The sequence below is a fragment of the Dicentrarchus labrax genome, unplaced genomic scaffold (assembly GCF_905237075.1).
Source record: "Dicentrarchus labrax unplaced genomic scaffold, dlabrax2021, whole genome shotgun sequence".
NCBI classification, from domain to species: Eukaryota; Metazoa; Chordata; class Actinopteri; family Moronidae; genus Dicentrarchus; species Dicentrarchus labrax.
In genome coordinates this window covers 26,213,096-26,230,505 of record NW_026136711.1, presented here as the reverse complement: position 1 = coordinate 26,230,505, position 17,410 = coordinate 26,213,096, and the positions used below count along the sequence as shown (strand labels likewise).

General features: G+C 40.9%; 1 protein-coding gene across 2 annotated transcripts in view; it reads right to left on the bottom strand.

Annotated features, from left to right (window-relative positions):
- Window positions 1-4,223, bottom strand: part of LOC127372206 (cadherin-22-like) — a 152,170-nt gene extending 147,947 nt beyond the window's left edge. For both annotated transcript variants that reach the window (XM_051415696.1, XM_051415697.1), the window contains exon 1: window positions 4,019-4,223. The gene's annotated coding sequence lies outside the window, so the exon portion shown is untranslated. The remainder of the gene's footprint in view (window positions 1-4,018) is intronic.
- Window positions 4,224-17,410: the final 13,187 nt, after the last annotated feature.

Genomic DNA, 17,410 nt, shown 5'->3' with positions numbered 1-17,410 from the left:
AGGGGCTCCCTGGCTTCCCGTCTTTATTCCAAACTAAGCTGAGCTTCATGCCTGCTGGCTGTAGATTCATATTTAACGTACAGACGTTGGAAAGGTATCAGAGTTCTCTCAACAAGAACGCTTAAGCTTATTTCCGAAAATGTCAAACTATTATTTTTAACTTGAAGGACTGGTGATAATACATGATGATAATTTGATCAGCATAGTAGACCCCAGGAAAGAGTTAGCTTGCTCCAACATGGTCTCACAGGCTCTAACACTGCTGCAACAATGACAAAAATACCTGTATTAGTAGCCTGTTTCATCACAAGTAAAAGCATAAAAAAAACTAGCTTCAGCAATGCCACAGAACTCTAAAATAATTGGATCAAAGTGTTGCCTGTAACCCTCTCCTTGAAATCAGGTGCAAACAGGGCTGGAAATTCACCCATGGAGCCTGTCCACAGCCCTCAGCTCTCCATCTCCTCCTACCTAGTGATTCCATCACAGAGCCCAAGAGTTAATATGGCTGATGCAGTCCCTGCCCGGAGGGGGAAATGAAGTGACTAAGGGCTGACCGTCCCTGACCGGCAACAAGACAGCAGGTGTGAATGGTGAGGGGTGTGACTGTGAAAATGTATGCTTGGAGGTGTGTGTGTTTGAGAGCGTATACTGAGCTTGCTGAGAATGAACCGGGCACCTAACCACAGGTCCAGATCAATTAGTTGGCCTAATCTGTCCCCTTTCTGTTAGCCATAAAGATCCCCTGGTCCACCCCGTATCTGTCATCTTTACTGCCACATAACTGCCATCTATCAGCCACTCTTTCTCTCTCTCTCACACGCACACACTCTCTCTTGTCTTTCCCACTTCTCTCTTCCTCTGTCTCTCTCTCTCCTTTCCTATGTCTATCCAAGCCATCTCTCCTTTACACACTACATTTATGCTCCAGCTTGGTAAACGGTAATCAATGTCTCACAACGGTGGACTGCTTCATCTTAACGATTTTTCAGGAGGGCTGTGTACACGCATGTGTCTGTGAGTATGTGTGACAAAAAGAGAAACAGAGACAGAGGTAAAAGGAGAGACAGAGTGAGAGATAGAACTTTTACTGCATGCACACGCAAGTATTAACAAAGTTTTGCATGTAAGCCTCTATTTTTGTGTGTGATTTGTGTGGGTCTCTGTGTGTGTGTGTGTGTGTGTGTGTGTGTGTGTGTGTGTGTGTGTGTGTGTTGAAAAATGTGTGAAAATGCCTGCCTGGAATTGGCACTGACTCCAGAAGCTCACAGTAATGCATTCACTTTTGGTACATAAATCACAATCAGCCCATTCTGCCATCTGGGTTACTGCTACATGGCCCTTGTAATGTACATGCTGGTTAGACCACCGGCTGAATAAATGAGGAGTCCTGGTTACAAAGCAGATACGCGTCTGTAATGGACAGTAAGATTGCGAATGTATTCTATTTCCTTTCTTTTCTTGCAGAGAAAATGTTTTATATTCTGTAACACCTATCAGTAAAGTGTCTTGTGTGTGCGCACATACGTGTGTTCATGCATGTCTGTCAATCTGCGGTTCTTGAAAAATGTTTATAGAGCCTTGTAAAAAAAACACAAAGCCTACAGTGTCTGTGCGTTTACTAAATGAAATAGTAATTACGGTAAAAGACCACAAACACCGCACTCTGAAGCATTTGCACAACGCTATAGATGTTTGATGAGATTTGGACAAGCGTTGCAAAAATCTCAAAAGCATCTTGATTCATTTTTTTAAATTACCAACTGAATACTTTCTTAACTGTTAAATTGTAAATGGTTCAGTAAGTTTTTAAGATACTTTTTCTTCACAAAAAACAATATACTGTAAGTAAATAGTTCTAAAATATAGTTTAATTACACTGATGACATTGTTTATGAGCGTACGAATAAAAATAAAGATAAGAATATGGAGAGTTAATGTTAAGAACTTTAAAGCATGAATTCCACCTCAAATCTGCATTTAGTTTTTTTTATCTTTACTCCAACCGATTTTCATCCTATATGGTAACCTGCAAAAATCAATTTTCCAAACACAGGGTCAATAAAGGTCATGGTCCTCACCCAGAGGTCCTGCCTCTTTGACGGATTTCTGTACACATCCAGATCTAATTGGAAAATTAAAGTCATTGATTGGCTATTGGGACAAGAGGCATTTCTCTCACTTTCCCAAACACCAATTAGCTCAGGATAAATGATAAACTGAGGCATGCTGGCGGTCTCACAAACACACAGAGTTCCCTGTGTGTACACACTCAAATACACAAGCAGGCAAATAGTGTGAATGTATACGCCAATACAAATGATCAAGAAGGCAGACACCCTAAAGGAGTAAACTTAAGCATTTCTAACCTCAGCCAAGGTCACTCAGTAATATCCAATATCCAGTTTAAAGTGTACAGTAACCCCACGGTCACAAATTATATTCTGCAATATAAAGCAAACAGAAGTCCTAGGTTGTATTTTTTCCATCCATATACCACAGAGATGAAGAGTCTGCCTGCCTGCAAAACAAATATTAAGTTGGGGTGGAAGGTATTAGATCAGTCTTGTTGTTGTGATGTATGTATGGCAGTACAGCATCTTTTGCGATAAGTCACAGCACAATGAATCTTTGTTCTATAAGGAGAGCCTGAGCTACCATTTGTCTGTCTCATCAGTGACTGTTTTATGAGTTACACAAATATCATTTTTGAAGTGAATCTAAATGGCATGACTACAAATTATTTGAGTTGTTAATTTACAATCAACCGAAAAGTAATCGTAAGCATCAAATGCAATTAAAGGTTGTGAACTGAGGAGAGGAGCTGAAGTCAAAGACACAGTAACTGCTGGGGAAAAGCATGTTGCACATGTTGGATCTTGTCCAGCAGTTTGATATGTGGATATCCGTACGGTCCACATGAGGATTAAAAACGATTAAAATATGAATCAATAAAGCTAAGTAATTAATTAATGTTAATATAAACATGTGCACAACAGCGATAGATACATATAAAACAGGAGAGAGGACCGACCGTTATTTGCAACCCGTATTCTCTGTAACGAGACTTTAACGTTTTGTACAACTGTAAGGAAAAATCACAAGGCGGGATAGACACAAATCAATATATTGCATCCTGATGAAATTGTTTTAATAGCAGTGTGTTTGTAAGTTTGCATTCAGTCATTCAACAGCGTGGCTTTAGTGCACAGTGGCACACAGTGGCACACATCCAACTTCCCTAAATGGATCCTGTTGGCGCATCAAGTGGCTGCAGTCCTCGGAAACGCATCCCACTGTGCAGAAGGCGCGTGGAATCATTTTACTCTCCCGTAATTTCATTTATAAAAGTCGGTAGTGTTTGCTGCTACAATTAGGCTGGCCTTACACATACTCTTGATCACAGGTAGCCGCACATTCTTAACACTAGAATTTTACATTTCTACAGCCATGCCACACGGAATGCATGCGCACACCTACTACTGCTGCCCAGTCTTACTGTGGAGATTTCATCTGAAATTTTGATACAATAAATAAATATATGCGAACAGTCATATCACAGCTTGTGTAACCCGTCGGGCTCCATTTCCTACTTCACTGTAACCTAAAATCGTTACATTTAGACTGATATTGTCTAAATCATTCTATATGATCGGAATCACGACTTGTCTTCAGCGCATCGCTCATTACCGACCTCACTAACCCGCCGTTTATTTGTGTTACAAGTGGCAACAAGTTAGGTGGTGATGCTCAGCCTTTAAGTGAAGATGAAAAAGGTTTAACACAATGCAAAAGCCACCGTTCTGCCTCCTCATACACATCCCTCACGCACGCAAATACAAGCAGACAAAAAACACTGTGTAGGGGCATTTGTGCAATTTCCCTCTAATGCAGTACACACAAAACAACTACAGTGCAATGTCTAAATTATGCAAGTCCAGTTGAGTTGTACATGTTACAAGACCAAGCCACGGCGCAGCGAACTTTCCCATTAAATAAAACACCCCCAAAGTCCTACCTTTGTTATCGGGCGGTGGAAACAAATGCCTTTGCCTTGACAAGTTGCAGAGGGATGCGGTGACGGCTATTCAACTTGCCGCTTCTGCCGGAATGTAAGGTATACGATCCCCTGTGCGACAAAAAAAATCAGAGGGACAGACGCTCTGTGCGCCCCGTCTGCTACCACGCTGCGCGTCTGGAGTCTCCGTTACGAGAAGCGCAGGGAGTGGGACTGCCAAGCCGCTCTCGGCACGGCGCGGTCTGGAAAGCCCCTGGTGGTGATGGAGGGAACCTACAAATGAAGAGGTGGAGAGAGGGAAAGAGAGAGAGTAGTAGTAGTATGGCGATCATCGGAGCCACCATTAGAAATTAAAAGTAATAGAGAAGCATTATGTTTGGACCAAGGGATCATGTGTGTCTGTCAGCCTGAAAAGGTAAACTCTAAAGGGTAGGTAGAGATAGAGAGTAGATTGGTGGCTTCACCTTCAATTAAACCCTCATGGTTTTCGCATAATGGCATAAAGAACTGTGTATTGTGCATTATTCCAACCCTTACAATTGCAGTCAACAGACTAAAAAGAAACTTATTTGTTTGTGTATTCTGAAAGAGAACAAAAACAGCAAGTGCTGAAACATAAACTGAATGAAAAAAAAAAAACCTTTCAGAGTTAAAGGCAATCAGGGCTTGGGCAAAAATTAGCTTTCTACACAGTCTACTGTCTGCCTTGTTTTCAAATTCCATTTTGTTATTCACTTGCATTCCTCAACTCCATATGCAACTTCACTCCTCAGTGGCAAGTCTCCACAGAAGTGTGAATTGTGATTTTCTGTGCAGTGTTGTATGTAAATCCTGGGAATCATTGATTCTCATCAGTGCAAAGAGTGAAAGGGGCCACTGTGGCTTTCATCTGCAGTACAGAAAGGCTGTACAATTTTTTTATTACCAGCATGAGTGGTTGAAAACAAAAGTAAGAGAAAATGAAGAAATGCTTGAACACAATGGACTGTGATGAAGTCCGGAGATGGTATTCAGATGAATTTTCTTTTGGTATTTGAGAAGGTGAAAATGTCAAGTATGCCGTCTTCTGTGAAGTTGTTCACCCGTTAATCAGAGCATGTGTGTCTGAGACATATGCACTGAGGGACAAGGGACAAGAATTTGACAATGTTAGGGAGAGAGACTTTCTGCTGAAGATTACCCACCATTACAACCAGCTGGAGACTCTCAAAGGCTCAGTCAGCAAGGTTAGGAGGGTTAGGATGCTGATGTACCAAAAAGCCGTGCAGAGAATGTTCACAGAGAGAAGCTGAACATAAGAAGGAGAGATCCAGAGAGAGACAGAAAGAGGAGGGGGCATAGGGGAGTTCATGCATGACTGACAACAAATCAGTTTGTTGACTGAGGCTCTTGCAATTGAGGCGTAGGTGATTTGCTTATTTTTGGATCTCTGAAGTTGGTTTGATAACATCTAAGTGTTGATTTCTATGGCTCTTTTCTAGCTGACAAACAGTGCTAATTGGCATTTAACCTTTCAACAGTGCTACATTTCCCTTCAGAGTTACCCCTTTTCCATTAAGTGTTCAAATTAATTTGTTTATGTTAGGTCTGACCCTTGAAGAGTCATGTCAAAATGAAGATTTTTTTAGATTTGGGCAAACTTGGTTTAGTTAAAAGTCATTCTCTTTCAAATTGAAATTCTCTGGAAGGAAAAAATTTGATTAATTTGGTTTACATAGTTAAGCAAAGCTTTTGTCTTGTAATCATCTTTTCCCTTGTAGCTTATGCTTCAGTATACTCGCTGTCCCTGGTCATTTTACCAAGCCAGTGCTTGGGGTGGAAGTGCTGACTAAGGACATGTCTCTTGAATATTACATTTTTCCTCAGCAGTGAGGTGCTGAAACACTGCCCGTGCCTATCGCTCACGCCCATAATGGGAACCGGAGACCAGCAGCTACAAACATAAATATCTGTGGATATAGTACTGTAAGACATAACCAGCAGCAGATCAATACAAGGCAGTGAGAGAGTGAGAAAAGGGAGGGGAGCATGGGTAAAAGTTCCATAGATGGTAACAGTTGTGTTGCCGGGATACTTCACCAGTACTATAATTTATATTATATCTCCCACGTGGAAAGGATTATAAAGGAAGGTACTAGTCAGAGGTTACTGAAGCAATCTATTTTCTCACAATAAAAAGATGTTTCCCTGCCACTGTTGCTATTGTGTATTATAGCCATCTCCTCTCATGATTCTATCTATGCTCACACATCCAATATTGCTTTTACCCAGTCTAAAAACAATAGCCTACTAGGTTGCAACCACTTGAAAGAAACCCAATTTCTTCTTATATTATTTATTCGGAGAAACCCTGCAAGTTTAAAACACCTCTTGCTTGTAGCCCTACAATATAAATCAACTTGGCATGATTACGTGTGCAGCACAGAGAAGCTACTTGCAACATTGTAACTGTCAGATTGTGTTGCAAAAGCAGGCTCAGTAGGTTAAAAATGTTGTGAGCTGCTGTTTATGGCCTTCTGCCCAAATCAGCACCATAGACAATTCCTCCTTTCAAAACAGTGGAAGAGAGGGGACCGCTTGAAAGCTGATTCCAAATCAGCACCATGGACAACTCTTAATTAATGCTTACACTTCTAATATAGTTTTTACCCAGTCTAAAAACAATATCCTACTGGGTTGCAACCAGTTGAAAGAGACCCAATTTATTCTTATATTCTTTATTCAGAGAAACCCAGCTAGTTTAAAACACCTCTTGCTTGTAGCCCTACAATATAAATCAACTTGGCGTGATTATGTGTGCAGCACGGAGCAGCTACTTGCAACATTGTAACTGTTAGAGACTGTGTTGCAGTAGCAAGCTCAGTAAGTTAAAAACGTTGTGAGCTGCTGTTAATGGTCTTTTGCCCAAATCAGCACCATGGACAACTCCTCCTTTCCAAACAGTGGACGAGAGGGGACCGCTTCAAAGCCGATTCCAAATCAGCACCATGGACAACTCCTAATTTCCAACTGGAAGACTGTGGCAGAGTGGAGCTTCATGGCTGATTTTAATTCAGCACCATGGACAACTCCTCATTTCTAAGCAGTAGACTGTAGGAGAGGGCTGCTTCAAGGATGATTCCCAATCAGCACCATAGACAACTCCTAATTTTCAAATGAAAGACTGTGGCACAGAGCTGCTTGAAGGCTGATTTCAAATCAGCACCATAGGCGACTCATTTAACCGCAGATAGTGGGTGAAAACTGCTTCAAAGCTGATCGCATATCAGCACTATGGACAGCAGAAGTTATTTATACCATTTCACTCCACCAAAAATAATTTCTCTTCAGATGTCATAGGAAGACATCCATTAACTTATAATACACAATGGTGACTTGTTATTCTCTGTGTACTAACTATAAGTTGTAAAGTAAAGTAATTTTTAAAAACTGATATCATATATTTGAATTTCTCTTAAAAATATGACACATGGAAGATGAGTAATTTACATTACATGTTTGTGGAGCAGGTGTGGCAAGAAGAAAGGGCCACTTTCTTACAAAATACTGTACAATCAAGGCTAGAAAAAGGTGCACAAATTAGGTTACAAGAAGCCAGTGGCAGAAGCAAAGACGAAAGCATAAGGTTGAGGATATGATGCACATACTGGTTAGAGGGTAAGTTCTTCCAAGAAACTGACTTTAATATGGTAAAAAATTAAATATATTAATGTAATAAAAGCATCATTGTGGAAAAAAAGACTATTAGGATTTTTACTGCAGACCCTCAAACAAAGCTTGCCAAGATGCAAAAATGAGCAATACTGTTTCCTTACAGCAAATCACTACACAGAAACTCCATCCATTTTATTTTTTAATTTAATAAAGATTTCTCTTTGCTGTGTGTGAAATTGGGGAGGCTGGGGGGGGTTTGACTCATTGGAAGTTCACTCTAGCCATTGCAAGGCCATTTCAATTCAATTTAATTCAATCCAATAAACTTTATTTATCCCTGCAGGCAAGTTTTCATGGTGGATAAAAATACATTAAAACAACACGCACACTATGAATATAAAGGGTTACCAATTCACAAAACATTCACCTCAACAGAAACAGAGCTCTAACCAGCATTTACCCACTTACATAAAACTTATAAAACTGTAAAGGCACAATTAGCTGTTAAACTCAAAGATTCTGAGGTGGATAAGATAGGGGAGGTTCAGTCACACACTAAAAACAAAGGCAATTTAGCCTTAGAGGACAAATAAAAACAGGGCTGCCATTATCAAGCATTAGTAAACACTTCAGATATCACGATGGATTAAAACAAAACACTGAAGCTCATATAAAGTGGAGCAAAAGCAACCTGGAGCTTCAGTGCAGGTCTTCTGTCTAACTATAGTCTTCTATCTGATCTATCTATAGTTGTACTTGAGTATTTTCTTAGCTATGTCAAACTGAGCTGCAGGCCCTAGGTTGAAATCAACACACCTGCCAGACATACCCTTCTCAGTTTTGAAAGATCAAAGAAGAGCATCCGGAGGCCCAAATCAATAGTGTATCAACTGTGTTTTAGTATGTGGATTTCAAGCCACTACCTTCAACTTGCAATTGCTTTCTGCAATGCATTTAAACTTGGTGGTGTATGGCAGTTCTGGGATAAGGATTTCACACTAATTTTCCTATCCATAAAAATGTAGAAAAGAGATAGCTCTCCTTAAAACAGAGCTCTTTACTCCACAAAGCTCTTCATTTCATTGTTTTACTTTACAGTGGTGTTATTTGCTTCTTGATTCACCTGTCTGTGTTGCAATATCAAGCAATAAATTCGGTACTTCCTTAATTTCCCAATTTCTTTCCAGAAAGGTCAACCTCAGTTTTGCAAACAACCACATCCTTTATTAATGTTAAAACAAATGTATCCCTGTCGCATCTATGGTCTACATGAAATGCTCATTTATACTTAGAAAGGGAAAGGGTGCACTAAAACATGCAACTGGCTGTGTGGCCTGGTCTGCAGTCACCCCTGCTGGCTCCAGACCCTCACCAGCTAGAACCAATAACATAGAGAAAAAGCAGTCAGAGATCACAAAAGAAATCCTTGCCAGGATGTTTTAGTTTTACAGGAAGATTAATCTAAATCAATTAACTGTCTCTGGTCCCTTACCAATGGCATTATGGTGAGATGATTATATGTACAGTAGGCTTTCTTCACAACAACTGGCTGGCTTGTTATTTTGGTGAGCACTGATTTCTTGGACTTGTCAGGGCACTGAAGCTGCAATTACTAAAGTGGTGAATGATTTCGTCCTTACTATGGATGCTGATTCCACCTCAGTGCTTCCATTACTGGATCTTAGTGTGGCTTTTGACACCATAGATCACTATATACTCTCAGGCTGACTGGAAAATCAATTCAGCATCTCTGGCCCGGCTCTCATGTGGTTAAAGTCTTACTTCTCTGAAAGACCATGGCGTGTTTCTCCTATTAATACTATATAAAGTAATTCTGATGTGAAAAGAGTACCTCAGACTCTGTTCTTGGTCGCCTGCTTTTCTCTCTTTGTATCTCACCTCTTTGCCAAAGTATACACAGTAGATTTCAACTGCTATGCTGATGATACTCAGCTGTATGTGCTTATAAAAGCATGTGGTATTACATCACAAGCCTACGTGTCTGTTGTTAAAAAACATTAGATCCTACCCTCTCTTTTGATGAGCATATTAAAGAAATCACCAAGACCACCCTTATTCACCTATTTTCACCAAAATATTACATAGACATGCTCCTTCATACCTGTCGGATCGCCTTAAACCTAATATTCCAACCCGTGGTCACTCTCAGAATACAGGGCTAAGTCAGCTGACTGCAGGGCCTTTCCCTATCATGCCCCTTCCCTCTGGAGTAACCTCCCTGTTAACATCAGACAGTCTGACTGTCCTTTAAATTAAAACTTAAAACTTAGTTATTTATTATTAGGGCTTGTACTTGTTACCATTATCCTTTTGGCAGTTCGGTCTCAGTCTCAATGAATCTATTAAGGTACTTATAGTCCATGTTTGTCCTACAGTACACTTTCTGAAAATCACTGCATCTCTCTAACCCTCTTTGTGTCTCACAAGCACATAAGCTGTGTGCTTATCTTTCTCTGTCTTTCTCCTCCTTGTCCTCTCTTTTCACAGGCTTCTATGTGCTGGACTATTGGCCGTTCTGGGACCTCTCACTCTCCCCTGGATGTCGGTGCCTCATTCCAGATTTTAAATCTGGATCTTCAGGAAATTCAGCCTTTCCTCTTGTCTCTTTCTCCCTTAAATCCATGTTGTCCTTGTCTCTCTCTACCTTTGCGTGTTTCTTTTACCCTCAGTATCTGTGTGAATGTGTGTGAGTGTTGTCTCTTGTGGGTTTGTGTAGTCCATACTGTAATTTTACATATTTATTAATGGTGTACGCATGTGTAACATCTATTATTTTTCCATTCTCTGTTGCTCTTCCTGAGGTTTCTTCCATGTTTTCCCTGTGGGGAGTTTTTCCTGTTGTGATATTGAGCTATGTTATCTAAAGTAGACTTGACTTGAGTGTTTTAATTAATGAGTTTAATAAACAAATACAAACAAGGAAAAGCCAGTACAGCACAACTGAGTGGTCACAGTTATAAGTTTAAGTGCCTTTAAACATCATAAAATAAACACACAAAAAGGCTCTGTATTTTACTGCCCACAGACTACAGTGGAGCATCATCATTCAATAGATGAATAGATGAAAAAGTACACATAATTGGTATTTAAAGTTCAGTGTGTAATGTAGGATGATCTGTCGGTAGAAATTGAATATAATATTAATAGGCATGTTTTCATTAGTGTATAATTCCCTGAAAATAAGAACTGTTGTGTTTTTATTACCTTAGCATGATACGTTTTTATCTAGAGAGGGACCAGATCCTCTTCTATGGAGTCTGCCATGTTTAACCTTTATGTTTCTACTGTAGGTCAGAACAGAAAAACCAAACACTGGCTCGAGATAGGGCCTTCTGTGTTTTTCGCAGCAACCATAGTTTCTCCTACACACTTGGAAGGCAAGCTGTATTCACTTGGCTGCAATCTGCAACTTTACTGCTAGATCCCACTAAATCCTACACACTGGACCTTTAAGGATAAACAAATAAATATATAAATACAATAGTAAATAAAATTCCATGCATGAGTATGCAAGTACAGTATGGTGTGCAGATGTTCTGATAAATCCACCTTTTTAGTGAGATTTTCACATAGCACAACATCATTGCCCATATATCAATAAAACATTGTTACAAATCAATACAACAATTCACATCAAGCAACACTGCCCCAACGTTTTGCTGAGGCTACAGGCAAGCCCAGTTATCTCGACCATTTGACAGACATCTGAAGTATATCAACCCCTATCTCTCTGTTCATCTTCTGCTGCATGTGGGTAGAAAAGACTTTCAGATATCACTGAGACTCCCGTAGCCCACAGCTAGATCACAGTCCCCCAGCAGGGGTTGTAAAGTACCACGACTTGATAATCTGTGATGATTTGATCCTATCTTCTTGCAGGCAGTGGGATCTCCTTCAAAGAGACTCTGCCAGTTGAAACTATCTGCACATTCAGTGTCACTGCAGCTCTTTCACATCCATTCATTCACCTAAACAATGCTGAAGCACAACATCACAGTTTGAAACAACGCTTTATAGCACAATGAGAGGAAATGAGAGAGAAATGAGACAATATAAAAGTTACATAGTCAACGGGAATATGACAAGTGAAGTATGACTCTCCTCATCAGATTTAATGTTAGTTTTCCATACATTGTGGAGCAGCAAGCAGTGTGATTTAATGTTAAGCAGTCCAGGAGATCCAAAAATAGTCTTTCATATTTACCACATTAATCTCTCTCTGTGCCCCTCGGAGACATTATATTGGGAGGTAAAATCCAGTTATTTTCCCAAAGAGAGTTTCTTTAGTCATATAATATTACCAAGGCATTGCATTATGTCGTGTATGTGTGTGTGAGGGGAAGGGCTTGCTCGTAAGGTAGAGGCAATTTATTGCATACCAGCCTATTTCACCGAGATCTTAAGCATGTGTGAGGAGGAAATATCAGCAGTTTGTGTTCATAACCCAATTCTAGAGCCACAGCTCACAAATGGAGAAAGTGCAATATTCCACCATATTCTTACATTAAGCTTGTGCATGCTATTCGGTATTTTTATATCAAGAAGACATATACCATAAGTAGATCAATATTGAGTTTCAGTTGCTCCCGGTTTTTAAAGTCCTCTGTACTTTGTGTGAATACTGCTATTCCTCAGCCCGTTGGAAGGTTCTTCACATCACACACATCACTCAATAGCAATAACTCAAGGCTGTAAGCATGATTTTGCAAGATGTTCGTGTATTAAGCTTAGAATTATTGCACTGTTGAATATACTTAGAGGAGCACAAGTAGGAGTGCAAGTCAAGGCTAACCTAACCTGAGGTGACAGGAAGTGAGCTTAAATTTTATTTTCCTTTCATAAAGTTCTAAAAAAAAAAAAAAAGTGTAGCTACCAATCAAGGTCCTAGCAATAAAGGAACTACAGAGTTAACCACTGTGGATCTATCAATGAAACTACCTCACATTTTAGGGTTCCAAGACTTATTTAATTAATTGTATTAAAGATACTTTTTAGAGCTTTGTAACTGCATTTGCTGTATTTATTTATTCAGTTTTGCAGTCTTGCTTTTTAAACAGTCATCAATGTTGCTTTATTTGAATTACTCAAATCAAGTTACATCATTGTTCTTATGTCGAAATGTAATCGACTTTATCTTAGACACTTTCTTTCAGGAAACAGTTTTAAGTGAACTTAGAATAAACAAAAGTAGATCAATAAACTCATCTACTTTTTGTGACTGACTCCAACTCAACCTCTGTTTTAACTCTCCTCCTGCACAGCCTTCCACATGGTCAATCAATAAGTTTTACTTATTATTATCTTGAAATACTACAATAACCTTGCCCTTACATGTTATAAGTGGTATCCAATCAATATATCACTGTTTCTACACTTGTTTCCACACTTAATGCATGGCATTCCTCAAGGCTTTGCACTAGTTGTAGTTATTTTATTTTTTTCCTTTCGTTTGTGTCCTCCTGGTGATCTGACCTCTGCTCCCCACCCTGCGGAATGGGTATCAGGGTGTTGCATTTTTCTTTCATTGTCTGCCACATGACCTGCTGATTCCTCTCACCCGTAGATCTTCTCTGTGTTGTTCTGCTCTCAGTAGGGTATGTGTAAAAACTGATCCTCCTCCATCTTCACAGCTAGCCTCTACTCCACCAAGCATCCTGCTCTGACATCTGTCAAAGCACTTTACATCCCGCAAGCCATGTTAATTAATCCCTTTACCAACCTACCTGGCACCTTTGACCCAGAGTGATGCAAACAGCTGATATTGACTGATTTCACCGAACTCCATTTATTGAAATAATTTCTCTGTATCCATTTTTAAGACTCAGACATCGTAATATTTCCTTTATTACCACTTACTGGAAAAATATTGTCCAGTTGCTGGGTTATATTCACACTGATGTATTTTGTATAACTGTTACAACTGTTTGTATACTTTTTGGGACTGTCATTTTCCAAACTATAGTTTCAAGTGCACCATCGACTTTTCAAGGAGGTTTGTTCTTTGAATTCTATCTATGTAGCAGGTATCACTGGCACTGTGGGTCCCTCCTGCACACAATCACACATTTAACATAAATACTTAAAACTTTCTCTTTCCACTTTGCTTCTCTAGCATGTGATCGCAGTCTAACAAAGAATAATTCCAGCACCAAATTCAGCTAGTGTGTCTTGCAGTCTGTTGTGTGTGTGTGTGTGTGTGTGTGTGTGTGTGTGTGTGTGTGTAGCAGCCATCTGAGGTCCAGCACGCTACTGCATAGAGAGAGTGATTATTCAGCAAGCACCAACTCACCTGCTCTCACAAACCATCTCCACACCTCTCTCCCTCCTGCAGCTGAATGTTAACCACACCCAGCTCCACACACCCCCAACGCCTGGCCGGGGGGGCCATCCGACCTAACCTACTCCCCCCTTGGGAGCGGGAGAGAAAGTTGGCCACAGCCATATGCGCCTGCTATTGCTGCTGTCTATCTACCTGAGGACCACCTGCCCGCCACCCAAGTGGTACCTCAGATACCGTACCTCCCTCTGTCCAACTGCACACTTCTTTGGGTTGGCTGTGAGCCCAGCCTTCCTCAGCGACTCGAGCACCACCCACTGCATTTTGGTCCTCTTTTCCTTTGTCTCAATATGCTGCTGTATGAGATGTGCACGTCCTGGCATGGGGGAGAACACATCAATGTAATGCTGTTGCAACATAGCAACATATGCTCTCTGGGACGGTGTGAGATGGTCATCACAAAGGAGCGGGGCAGAAATGGTGGAATTTGGTTTGTCAAATTGTCTCAATTCTCTGTTGTACAGTTGCTGTTGAACATCAACAGCACCGGTACAATTAAGCAAATTCTACCATGACAACTGCCCCAGTGTGGGAAGTTTTCCTCTCAGGTCCAGAACGTCAAGTTCATTACTTACTTGGGCTCGGACTTACTGTGGTGTCCTGCCAAACAGCAGTTCCAAAGGAGAAAATCCCATGGAAGCCTGAGGTACCTATCCTACTGCACACAATTTGCACACCAGCTACCTAACCCAATAAAAGTGCCCTGGTCTATTAGGACCTTTTTCATGATCCCAACTCAGGAGATGACCTGAAACAGCACCTGTGCAACATTCTGTGCATGTGCAGGGGCACTGCTTCGGGATATTGCGTTGCATAATCAACCATGACTGGTACAAAGCGATATCCACGTGCACTCCGGTGAAATGCCTGATGAGGTTCAAGCCAATACAGTCAACTGGAACCTCAACAAGACAGTAGACACACTCCAGTAGCATACGTCTCCCCAAATGCCAGGCCAATAGAATTGAGCCATTAACTGTTCTACTGTTTGGTCATAGCCCATGAGCCCAGCCATTGGGTTATAATGAGCTGCCTAGAAGATAGTTTCCTGGTGGCTTTTTGGTACCCACAACTGGGTAATTTCCTCTCCTGTCTGAGTGTCAAGACTCACTCTATACAGCCTGACCCTAACCAATAAAAGTGTGGATGTGTCTGTGTGCTGTATTGTCACAAGACTGCTGAAGTGGAAAATCTTCTAAGGAGTGCAACATGGGAACCTCCAGAGCCTCTTGCGGAGGCTCTTGTGGAGGCACTGCTGGTTCCCCTCCTCTTCTGTAGTGTTCAATCTCGCAGCACCACAAATATCCCATGTCCCTATCAATCGTTAATGCACCCCCACACATTGCCCCGCTGACTATTAAACCATGGCCAATCTGTTCCCAAAATCAAGGGGTGCATTAGGCAGGAGCCAACCGCAGCCATAATAGTATGCTAATTTCCACCGGTAGAAAAAGGCTAACCATGAACATACCCATGCACACTATATATATATATTCACCCATAATGCCTCCACAAAAGCCCCAGGTCAAATCAGGCACTGATGGATCATAGACTGCATACAGCCAGAATCACACCATCGCCTGATGTATAATGCCTTAAATCCTTACCGGAACGCTGTACTGCATGTCCCTCCTGGGCTGTAGGAGGGTGTCGCTGGGCTAGCAATCTGAATCAATTGACTGCCTTACATTAATGGGCATTCAGGCTTCCCACACCTCCAACACTCTTGCCCTGATGCCTAAGGAACCCTCTGTGGATCGAGAGCAGCCCCTTTAGCAACTGGTTCTTGAGATGGGGTGTAAACAGAAGCAGGGTTAAAGCGAGGAAGAAGAGCAGGTTGAGTGGATGTATGGTGCTGAAGTGTGGGTAGAGGTGTGGGTCTTCAGCATCCGCCCCTCGCCAATGGACTCCTCTGGCTGTAGCCACCTTGACACCACACCTTTCAGCTGCTGGGCGTAGACAAAGGGACAGTCGGCGGGTCCCAGCATGATGTTCCAGAACAGGCGACTGCGATCCATGGAAGAACCCATCCCAATAATTTCACCTGGTACTCTCACAAGCCATCTTCACACAAAAACAAATAAGCATGACTTAAGCTGACACTGAAATACGCATGCTTGTTTTTGTTTTTATAATAAATATGAAATGTATTTGTCATATTATCTAATGGCTTGCATCTGCTGATGCAAGCAGATAAATGAAAGTAATTGGCGCAGGTGGTCTTTGATTTTCACCATTTTGGTTTCTTTAATTAAACTCCAAACTAAGTGTGTACTGTAGTGGTGGGATGTGTGCTGATCACCCAGGTGCTAAGGTAAAAAAAGGGCCAGAAAAGTGTCTGGACCATACTTCCTGCTATGTTGCTCAAGTGTATATTTCTAAACATTATAAGCAATATATGAAAAGGATTGTTTCTCACAATATAGAATTAGTATTGACAGCCATAATTGTTATTTGTTGCTGAGCAACATTTTTTTGCATCCTTGCACAGCATCCAGTGTTTTGTCTGACAGTTAATTCTGGCTTATTGTTGAAATTTATCTGAACGTGCATAAGATCAACCAGACCCTGATATCGCTGACAGTGTCTTAACACTAATGTTAGATGTAGTTCTAAAAGGCTCACACTCTTACTCTGCCTTTGGCTCACCCTGTTTTTAGATGTATTTTTTAAATGTCATATCCAAAGCCTTGTTCTCCAGAGCGGGTAATATTAAATGAGTAGTCTTGGTAGCAGCAGAAATTGTTAGCAAGCACAAGTGTAAAAAAGTTTGTCAAAGCAAAAAGTGATAGTGCTCAGTAGTAATACTTTACCTGTGCTATACAGTAGTTGTACATATTAATGCAATCTCTCTCATCCAATCAAAATCCATGGTCAAAGCATGAATATAGTGTAATTATAATAAATTTGGCTTGGTATTTTTTTGTGCCAGCTAAAACAAAATTTTTCCTTCAGACAGGTTATATACAGCTAGGGAACAGCTAAATATGTATAATGACAGGTAATTATTGCTATCAGGGTAGTATACTAAAGCCATAACTTCAATTTTGTAATGGGTATAATTGTGCCTAATTGTGGATGGATTATATTGGAATGGATTGGATTATATTTTAGTGATATATGAAAAGCAACGGTGACGTGTGTGTTAAAAAAATCTAATAAAATTGACCCCGTACTCCGGCTGTAGTCTACTGTAGAAATAAACGACTACTTGCTGACCACTGTGGTGAAGGGGCCTCTGCTGTGTGTCCTCTGTGTTACAGCAGTGTAGCTGTTTGATGTGACACAAGGTCATGGGGAGCTTTGATTGACGTGCACAACTACTGCCTTTGCCACGGAGGGGTCTGGCTTGGCAGCACCTCCTTCTCTATGCACCCCCG